Raw genomic sequence first — 10,967 nt, 5'->3', positions numbered from 1 at the left:
TTGAGTGGGTAGTGAACTCCTTCGAGCTTTCTGTTGAATACAGCTGCCTGCTGTGGAACCCCAGTCACCACAGTAAATGTTAGCTAAGTATTTTTCTGCAAAAAAAACAATGGATAAGATTGAAAAAAATGTTTCTTTATGTTGCAACTGCCTGTCTACTGTCACAACGCTGTGCTCTGGTTAGGTTCATGCCCCAAACATGACTCGTTTAGGGTTAGGAACATTTCACTGGTTGGCTTAAAATACCTGTTTTGGTTGCCATGATTACAAATGGAGATGGTCCAATTTTATGCAAAATATAGCCACCTTTGGTCGCCACAATCACAGCTGGAAATGTCCTCAGAGCTCCTTAGAATAACATCCGCCACAAAGAAAAAAGAAAAATGTGAATGTCTCCAGGTCTCGTAAAAAATATCCCCTCTTGTGACTTGGATTGTAGGCCTTATTTGCTTTGCTGTAACAACAGCACCACTGTCCCCTCCACCTCATGATGTGAAAATCAGCTAATAAGCATATAATGTCAAAGTGATATGCCACATTTGATACAAATGTCAACCCTGGACGTGTCTGCGGTATCATGGGGACTGGGCTGGCTGTGGCCTAAAAATGAGGATATGAGAACGGTGAGTTTGAATCCAACCGTTGAAGTTGTGAGCCAGACAGCTAAATATTTATCCAAAACTTGTTTTTATGAGTTCTATAAATCCAAGGGGAACTGGATTATTCTCTGGTTTAATCACTAAATGGACTCCTTTCACAATTGTCACATGGTTTTCACACTGTCACTTGATAGAAGGTTGTAAAAATATCCTTCAAAGTCCTTTTAAAAGGTGAAATTTGACCGCCCGACCATTTGTAAAGTCTGTGTTTATTCGCCCCAAACATAAAATGTACCGACTGTGTGGATGATGTAAGCTAACAAGCTATACGCGGTGGGTGCATGACCTCAGTGTGTTTGTGCGGTCACTCAATCTCTGGCCGATCTCATAACGCACGAGGAACCCTGATTCTTTTTGTCATTATCCATTCAATCCATCCTTATTTCCCCTCTCATCTCTTTATGTTTATTAAGTAATGGCAGATTCATGAAGTCCTCGGAGAAGAGCAATTTTTTAGGCCCCGAAGTTGAAACATTTTCAATTCAGCTCAGTTCGCGCTGCCTGGGTGTTATTATGTCTCTTCTCATTCGTGTCTCATTTCCATTGGCTTCATACGCAAATGCACTGCTTCTAAAAAAAAATGTCCTGCGCATCCAATTCCTCCATAGATTATCAAGTTGAGTCAGGATATTCCCTTTTTCATTGAGGGTATTTATCTCAGACCATGTAAGGCAACAGGAAGCCGGAGGTGGCACACGTCCCATGGGACACATGTCCCACACCCTGCTATTTGTATGGCTGCCCTGACAAAGTGAATTATGGTCATTGGACAGACACCAGGAATATTGCAGGGCAATCAGGAAATATGCATGTATCAGACGTCTATCTTAATTAATGCATTGTAATTACGCCACCACCAACACAAGGACACACATATTTATAACATCATGTTCAAGCTCTCATTTGAGTTACCCCACATTTTTATGTTTAAGCCTTCCCTGTCAATTTCTTTTCTCAGGGTTTTTAGACCGGGAGTACATGCATAGGCCTCTGACTCCATTCTCCAAGCAAATAAAACACAGTTCAAGCAATTAACCCTCTTCTGTTTTGATTTGGTTCCAGGGTAATTTCTTTGTTCCCCCGAAATTTGTTGACATTTGTAAGTTTTTGATTTGAATAATGAAACATGGCAGGTCCCACCTGAGGGGTGACGGTATCAAACAGACGTGAGGGTAAAAAAACACGTGCCAAGTAAACCCGAAGACACAGAACCTACACTTTTTGAGTGCTTTCCAGAGACGATGAAGAAACGTCCGCGGCACTAATATTAAATGACTTGAAACCACTCCTTCAAATAAAAGAGCTATATTGTCTATTAGCACCGAACTAGGCAGAAATTAGCAGTCAGAAAGCCAGTACTCTGACTCTATTACCTGTCTGTGTTTGCTGGTAATTTTAAATTTGATGAATGCCTTTTTGTTTACTATTCCTCATGTTGTGTACAGAGAGAAAAAAAAAAAAACAATTAACTGTGTCTCCTAATGAATGAGGACTGCCGTTTTCTCCACCCATTTTTCGTGAAAAGCAATTTTGTCGAGGCAAATAAGGTGGAGGAGATCACAAATCACTCTGATGGCCGTGGCTGACATGTGCTTTGTGAGCATGTGTTAATCATCAGACATATAATTAATGTGAATTAGAATCGAGTTTGAATAGACAGGAATGACAAACATGGGTGATGTAAATGCACTGTGTACAAAGTGTGGTTAAAGATAAAAGGCGTTGCTTAATTGTATTTACTATCTCCTTTAATCTGTCACCACGGGGGAGCGGGGGCCGTGTGGCGGGGCCACCACTCGGCGATGCCTCGGCCTGCTCAGCCGTCCTCTTCATGTGTTTTATATAATTTCCTTGGATCAGATATTCTCTCAGTGAAACATGAAAACTGTGATTTTGCTGTTTTGTTCTGTCAATGCTGTTACAGTTTTATGAGGCTCAGTTTTTGGACACCAAAAGCAGTTTAAAGGATTTTATTAAAGTTGCTCAGGTTCCCGGAGTAGTGGAGGAAGGTTTTGTGATCCTGGAGCATGGTGGCTGAGGTGAAGGTGGAGGCTCAGGTGAGTGTGAAGTGGTTGATGTTTCCCAGGAGGAAGTATGGCTGGTGGCTGAGTTGCAGGATGCTGGTCAGGCAGCAGAGCTGGAGCTCGGACTAGCGACAAGAGGCAATTGATAAACTCAAAGGATCATAAGGTAAATTGACAAGAGAAGTCACTAGAAGTAACACTACTGCGAAGCCATCAATACCAAGGCGGAAACAATCATGCAGCCATTGAAGGGGGTTTTGAGCTGTTGCTGGGCTGCAGCCAGTCAAGGAAGCCACACCCAGCTTCTGCAAGACACCCCAGAGAAACACAGACCAAATCCAAAACACTGAGAAAATACCACAGAGAGTCCATAATCATCACACATGGAACTTATATGCAATCCTCTGCTGTGGCTCTTCCTGAGGTGTCTTCCAATAGTTTTTTTTCATTATTGTTTTTTTTTTTTATTATTATTATTGCAAGTTTTTTTCCTGCTTAAATTAAGGGGTTGGTCACTGTACAGACTGTAAAGCCAACTGAGGCAATATGATTGTGATTTTGGGCCATATAATATCAATAAAATGTACTTGATTTGATTTATCAATATTCAGAACTTACTGATGATTACTGCCTTCCCCATATACTGCATCCAAAACAATGATATTGTTTTATCCTATTAAACGTTTGTGTCAAAATTGATCATCATTATTATATGACTTCTTCAAAATGTGCCTCTGAATTCATCAGTTCATCTGATAGTGGACATTTTTATCGAATTTTTAAGAAATTCCCTCAGTACATTTCTGAGATATCTGGTTCAGGGGAGCGGGATGCCATTAGGTCAGAATGACTGTGACCTTTGGCTATCAAAATCTAATCATTTCATCCTTGTGTCCGAGTGAACATTTGAACCAAATTTGAAGAAAATGCCTCAAGAGGTCCATGAGCTATCGCCTTCACAAGAAGGGCAGTGTTAGGGTTAGCACAGGCGGATGGACAGAAAACCTGAAAACATTCGGCATCTCGGAGGCCTGATAAGAACATTCCCCAAAGTTGTATTATTTACACAATATCAAAATATAAACATAGCTCTATATTTCTCCTGCTTGGGGAAAATTGGTTTTTAACATTCTGCCATAAGCCTGAAAACAGATGGACGCACACACAAAGGACTTACAGACGTGCTTTAGTGTAGAGTTGTCGGTCCACAGAACCGACACTCCAAGCAGTGGTTTGATTTCCTTGATGAAGTGCTGTAGACATTTTGGTCACGCTTATTCTCGCATAATGCCGTCCTGCCACAACACCCTCTAGAGGACTCTACTGGAGTGAAAACACACCGCGGGTCGTTCTTGACTCTCCATGCCAGCGAGCTGCTGTTAGTGAAATAACCTCTTGTCAACCACTCCTGAATGGGCTCGGCGAGTTCATGATTTGTCATTGAAATCAAATGAATCCAGGTTAGTGCTGAAATTAAAAAAAAAAAAAAAAAAAAAAAGTGGTGGTAATGATAGTGATTATAATGTTCAGTGGAATACCGCAGTAGCAAGAACATGAACTAGAAATTACACTATAATTTCATGTGTCAGTATCGCTGCTGCTCCGCTTCAGCAGAATGGCAGATTTAGGTGAGAAATTGCGATAACAGCAAGCCTTCACGGAGCTGGAATTATAGCACACTTTCTATATTACGTCTTAAGGTTTAAAAAAAAAGAATGTGATTTGTAGCGCTGGATGCCTGGCCCTCTATGGTAAGTAGGAGATAATGCTACAGGCACATGGGAAGGCTGAAGGACAGGAGCTCTCAGGACTGTCAACCTCAGAGCACAGCCAGGTCCACTGGGATGATGAGCTAATGCAATCTCTCTCCTCGCCGTCCTCTGCCTCTGATCCTCTCCCCATCCTACCCCACACTTTACTCACCCTCCTTATTTCCTTCCCTCAGTGTCTTATCCTCCTCACTCGCCCCTATCTCTTTTCCCTTCCTTTGGTTTTTTCTTCTTCTTCTTCTTCTTTCTCCTCCATAAGCCTTTCTCCTCCACCCTCTTATCCTCCTCCTTCTGTGTCTCTCTTGCCTTCCTCGCCGCTCGCTTTGTATTGTAGCTGCCAGGAAATGAGAAAGGCACTCAATTACTGTGCTCATTGAATCATTAATGTCAAGGTTGTTGCGTGTTCTGTCGGCCAACAGGCAATGGTGAACGGACGAGTGTGCCTTGTAGCAAATCTTCTGCTGTATGTCCCAGCAAGACAGACGTGGTTTGATATGGGTCTCACTGATAACAAAGCCTTGGATGGAAATCATGGCGGACAGAATGATAAGAGCAGCATTAATGACGGACCTGGCTCGCCCTGTATACACAATGATTGCATGATCTGGCTCCTAACAGGAGCAAAAATAACATATCAGATGAGAGAAGGGCCTGGCTAAGAGAATCAGCGCGACGTAACCTTGTAAACCTGCCTCGTCTGTGAACATGACAGACCTTTTTAGACGACTTAAATACACATGCAGGATTATCTGCTGGTAGCATGAGGTGGGTGCTGTGTGCACAAAGGGCTGGTGCCTTGACGACAGGTATTGCGGTTACAATCATTGATCTTATGTTGACAATGGAACGCCTGTAACCTATGCACAAGGACAGCATCCTTCAGCTCAACATTCAGGTTTTTGTCCACAAAAGGCAGCAGGGAAATTATTCAAAACCCACCGTGTGCCAGCTTCTCAGCATCAGACAAAGTACTCGAGGAACTGGTTAATGCAGTGGAGTATTAAGCAGTTAAATAAAACTAATACTTCCCTCATAGGTGGGAAGAAAATCCTCCATCATCTGATGGTAATCATACTAAATTTCCTCCTTTCTGCTAGCAACTCCTTTGAGAACGCGGATCTATTTCTGCTCAGTTTAATTTGGCTCACCGTTACCAAAACATAACGCGCCGTGCTCTTACATGAGATTATTTACCACCTGTGCCAACACAAAGAATTTCTATTTCAGGAATAATGCGAGCAGTCTTCGCAGAGATCTGCTGGTCTTTCAGGTAACGCTCTTGCTCACTACCATGCGAATGTAGGCACAGTGTCAGGTCTTTGGCTCCAAGCTCCTATTCCCCACCACCTACAGATATACAGTAAGGAGAGGTTAACTGGGCGGAGGTCTGGGCCCATTGTCCTCACTAAATCTCTGCTGGCTCCCTTTGCCTCTTGAACTGCCGTCAACCCCGAGCCTGCTCAGTCACCTCTCAGTACGCTGGATGAGTAACACAAAGTAGTACTGCTGAAATCGGCTCCCTACCTATTACCCAAGTTTCTCACCTATGAGTTATGCGCATATTTAAGTGATTTGCAGTATCATTGTATATTCACTGGCTACATTTTGTGCACAGCATGATTATAGGTGCGTGTAAAGAAAGAAAGAAAGCAGAGGAGCGGGTAACAAATGTTCTCGACTTTGCAAACATATAAATTGGAAGTCGTATCTTGCCCATGATGTTTCCCCAATCTTAACGAAACCGTAACTTTTTTTTTAAGATCATGCTTTATTTCCTACAAACGTAAAACTCTCAACATCAAACATTGTCTCTGTCGCATTACGTTCAAAGTTGTCAGGTCCACAGCAGTGACATGCAGCGATGTGGTCATTATTAAAGTTTCAGTAGTAATAAACCTTGATGTTGACATCACTCATCTCATATTATATTCATGTTAAGCACAGCTCAGGACTCTCAAACATAGGAATTTCCGCTCTCTCTCCAGCCACTGAGCATCCATCGTGGGGTGCCGAGGTCTCACCGAGGGCTGGAAATTCTCAGTACAAGAGATCGCTTTGAATTCAGAGGCTAACTCCTCCAGCAGTCATATGATTTGAACGTCTTTACATGCACGAGGCCTTTGAATCGCTGCTTTTGTGCTAGCTACTGTAGAAGAGTTGTCCAGCAATTATCATGGGCTTAAAAAATAGCAACTTATTCAAGATGTTCTTTGCCTTTTTTAACCACAGATGTCCCTGAAATAATGAAGCATGAAACAACTGACAACTGAAAAAGTTCCCCACATTATATCATTGTAATTATTGGTGATAACGGTATAAAGTTGGTTAAGAATTATTTCTGCGCACAGAAGAGACTCCCGCTGTTTTGTGTGGGTGCACCAAGACCACCCAATATAATGCTGATAGCCAAGAATCCTGCCTGGAAACAGGGAAGAACACATAAATGGCTTCAGACTTGCAATGCATGCTTGGGCTCTGTTCTCCAGCCGAGCTTGGCCTATTATTTCTCAAAAGTTGCCATATGTTGGCTTTTTCTCCTCCGACTCCCTCCGTTCATGAGCAACCTGTGACACAACATACAGAATCACTAACCATTTGTATTTTAAAATCAGGCTTCAACCTATGTAATTTGTGCTATTGCCAGTCTCCTCTTCTGTGCTACATGACCTTGTTCTCCTCCCCTCAGGCCGTGACATTAGTTGAGCCCTCTCGCGCCATCCACAGCACCCAACTGAAATTAAACATTTAGACCGAAATGAAACTACTGGATTCCAGTGACTCACTCTTGGCACGAGTTTCTCCATGTTCTCTCTCCACCTCTTTTGGCCCCGCTCAACTCGTGCCCTTGTCTGCGTGCCTCCCTAAATTGATGCATTTCACATTCCTCCTGTTTTCCCTCCAGCCTCCAGGGAGCAATACACCCTCATCTGTGAGCCCCCCTTCAGCCCCACTCAGGGCTGCACTCTGCGTCTTCTGGGTGTGTTGCTCCTCCATCCTTGTACTAACCTTTGACCACCTGGCTGCAATTCCTCCATGTCCTAGCTCTCTAATGACACCTTATCCCCACAGCAAGGGCTGCAGAGCCACTACAGACGTGCCATCATAGTATGAAAACCCATCTCTTCACAGAGAACTCGTTCCCCAGCCAAACATTATTTTCTAGCAAGTACAAAAATGTGAGTCTTTCATTCACTTCCTTGCACAATACAGTGCATTCCCTCATAATCATCCATCCAAGGATTATGTGTACTTCAGCCTGTATATATGTATAGATAGATAGATAGATGGATAGATGGATAGATGGATGGATAGATAGATAGATAGATAGATAGATAGATGTTCAGTGTATTGCATGTTATGATTAGCAAACACAATGGCAATAAATGGACTATTAACCCTTGCAGTTTGCCTTCTACACTCCAGATTAGTTTGATGACACTAACAGCTACAATTTGAATTAAAGTAAGTCATTTTTGTGTACATGTTGGACTAATGTGTTAAAAAGTCTGGATTCTTTTAACTCTCTGCTTCTATTCTCTGGTCTCCATTTTTGAAGCTCAGAAGTTAGACGTCGACACCTCCAGGAAAAACCGTGTTAAAACAATTAGTTGAAGGTTGAATGTTTTGTTCGTACACATACAAAAGCAACATGCTCACAGATACCGTATTGTGTAACTGATTCAATAGTGATTCATACCGTTGATGCACCGAGCAGCCGTCTTTGATTTTAAAGTTGGGGTTGGTGAGGTTCCTTTGGGATTTTCTGGTCAGAATGTCTTGGAACTTGGAATTTCTGACCATGTTCCCGTCAGATGGTTGGCTGGGTTCGTCTTCAAGCTCCCAAGACCCAACCCAGCAACAAACACACTTGCTGGCCTCCATCAGTCGGAGGCTATGTTTAGTCCCAGTGTTGTGTCCGACTGTGTTTACTTGAAGCAATTACAGTGTGTGTTACCACCCAATGGATGTACGTCCCGCTCGACTGGCAATGGACATGTGCGACTCTTAACAGAGATGAGAAGGAAGCGAGACACCAACCAGTCCAAACCGCACCATCAAGATAATGAATCATGACACTGTTACAAAAGCATTTGACAGTGTGATAGTAGTTAATGAGATTGTAATGACAAGTACAAATTGTACCATTGTAAGTCAAGAAAAATATTCTTGACACAGTTATGATGGTCTCATGACAGCCAGTGTCAAAACTGATCACATGTGACTGTGAATGCGTTGACAGACAAAGGTAAACAGTTTGATAATCATTGCGGTTATGACATGTTTATATATTGTCATGGACTCCTTCATGTTCAAACTGGTGTAATGACATGGTTAACACAGTGTCATGTCAGTTGTATGCACATCCCTTGAAATAAATAAATAAATACATTTTCCTCTATTTCTTCAGTCATATTTTCTGGAGAAGCATCCAGGTTTCTAAACCAAACAAAATAAATCTTTTCCATTCCCGGTCTGAAATGGCTTCTCTTTCATTTACAAAAATGGAGCAAAATAAACAGCAATTAATGGGGCCTGAATGGAAACTGGCATGAGGGAGATGTGAGGCAATGATTCCTGCTTTGAAGGAGGGCTTCTAAGAGCCCTCAGCTCCTTTCATGTATAATAGAGTAATAAAGCAGGCACTCTCTCGAGCAGGTATGTATTTCATTACCATTCCCTCCTGGGCTAATCAGCATGCCCCCAGGAATGATTCCCCCATGTTTATCCAAAGATTGCCAAATAAAAATGACAGACACTGTGATAAAAAGGGTAAAAAAATTGTTGAGATTAGAAGAGGATTCGAGTGTGTCATTGATTTCTTTTCCTGTGTGAAATTCTTTCATCATGCCTTTTAAGCTAATTTTAAAACCAATGTCTCTGTGGCTGTTTTCTCAATTTAAGGTATTTATTAGCCTGTGCTGTTTCTCTAGTATTGAGAGAAATACTGAGATTTTTTATTTTTTTCCTCCGGGAGGAAATCAATAAGACAATTCAAGTACAAGGTGTACAAGCCTAGTATACTAAAGAAAGTGATTACAAGTCTGTCAGCTGATGATGGTGCCACATACCAGGGGATGCTGTAGAACTTCACTATGGTACTGACTGGCCTATGGGGTTCTGTTTCATTGATTTAAACATGTGACTTGTGGGAATAAGACATCTCAGCAATTCAATCTGGCCTCAGGTTTGAAATTACCGCATGCCAGTGCCTGTCTTATCATCAGAGGAAATATGGTAAATGGTACAAACAGCATTTATCTGTATGTTACATAAAGAATAAACACGTGCTGTTCTTTTTTTCCCTCAGCAAATCAAAACGGCATTATTGTCTTGTTTGGAAACATACCTCAGGTGTTAGACTGTATAAAAGAAGTGGATGTGGCCACCATGACATAATCATTTTTGAAGTCTTGTTTTCGTGTCTTTATTTTTAACCCAGAAGTGACCATATTCGAACAGGGGGAAGGATACACATTGCTATTCTTCTACCATGATTAGCAGGTCCTAGCTACTAGTGGTACCCTGCACACCCTGGCTTATACATTAAGTAAGTAGGGTCATTTTCTCATAGACTCATCTGACTTTTTTTTTTTGTTGCAACCGGTGGATTTACCCCCTGCTGTCCTATGGCAATAATGCAGGTTTAAGGTGCTTCCACAGTGACTTGTCTGCTTCTTTGATATAGTAACTAGATTCATTAGATATGTGTCAACTTGACCATCATTTTTCCGAAACCTGCTTTAGTAATTTGTAATGACAGTTGGTCCTATCTAAATTAATGGCTACTGGCAGCAGGGAGCTCAGGTAGAGCTTGAGACACAGTCGGCAAAGTGATGAGTACATTCATCTTAATGTAAGCAATCTTCAATACAAGATAAGACTTCTTTTTTTAGTTAAAAAATGAATTACTAAAATGATTCAGAAAATAGTGAAATTAGAGAAAAAGTTATATTACAGCAGAGTTTCTGGGGTACCTTATGGGACCAGTATAAGAACTGATTGTGCATGAACTCTGTGAATTTCTAAAATGAAAATCTCTATTGCTGCAAATCTCAAAAACATAAATTGCTCTTGTGCGATTTGCTACTTTTGAATTGCCGTGTTCACATTACCATTGTTGACATCTCCACAAATTGCCACAGACAGGCTCCATTAACATTAGGAAGTTGAACTCACCTCAAACTTGTTATGCAGTGTGGTGCTTAATCTCCCAAACAGGACTACTTCATAGTAAGACAATCAAAAGTTTTTCTATTAACCATGAGTTGGATGGCAAATGTTTACATTGTTTCTACCATGAACTTGCAGTAAATTGCTCGTACATTGTGCATGTCTGTAAGCTGTAACCATGGTAACGTCTGTGAGACCCTGAATTTTGAACTAACTGCTTAGCGGACAACTTTACCGCAAGTAGTTGAGAGTTTCAATTCTTCTCAAATAATTGGAGTGAGAATGTTTTTTTTTTTTTTTTTTTGCCAGGGTCAAACCAGGTTGAGGTATGTAATACACAGTGC

General features: G+C 41.6%; 1 long non-coding RNA gene across 1 annotated transcript; it reads right to left on the bottom strand.

The window, feature by feature from the left end:
• Nucleotides 1–2,632: 2,632 nt before the first annotated feature.
• Nucleotides 2,633–10,747, bottom strand: LOC119024617. The gene is made up of 3 exons (XR_005076532.1): nucleotides 10,630–10,747; nucleotides 2,904–2,988; nucleotides 2,633–2,808 (listed from the first exon to the last, which is right to left on the bottom strand). It is a non-coding gene; the product is annotated as an uncharacterized LOC119024617 (long non-coding RNA).
• Nucleotides 10,748–10,967: the final 220 nt, after the last annotated feature.

Source organism: Acanthopagrus latus, chromosome 8 (assembly GCF_904848185.1).
Source record: "Acanthopagrus latus isolate v.2019 chromosome 8, fAcaLat1.1, whole genome shotgun sequence".
Lineage (NCBI taxonomy): Eukaryota > Metazoa > Chordata > Actinopteri > Spariformes > Sparidae > Acanthopagrus > Acanthopagrus latus.
Note: the sequence above shows the minus strand (reverse complement) of the source record. Positions and strands in the feature narration are given on the sequence as shown.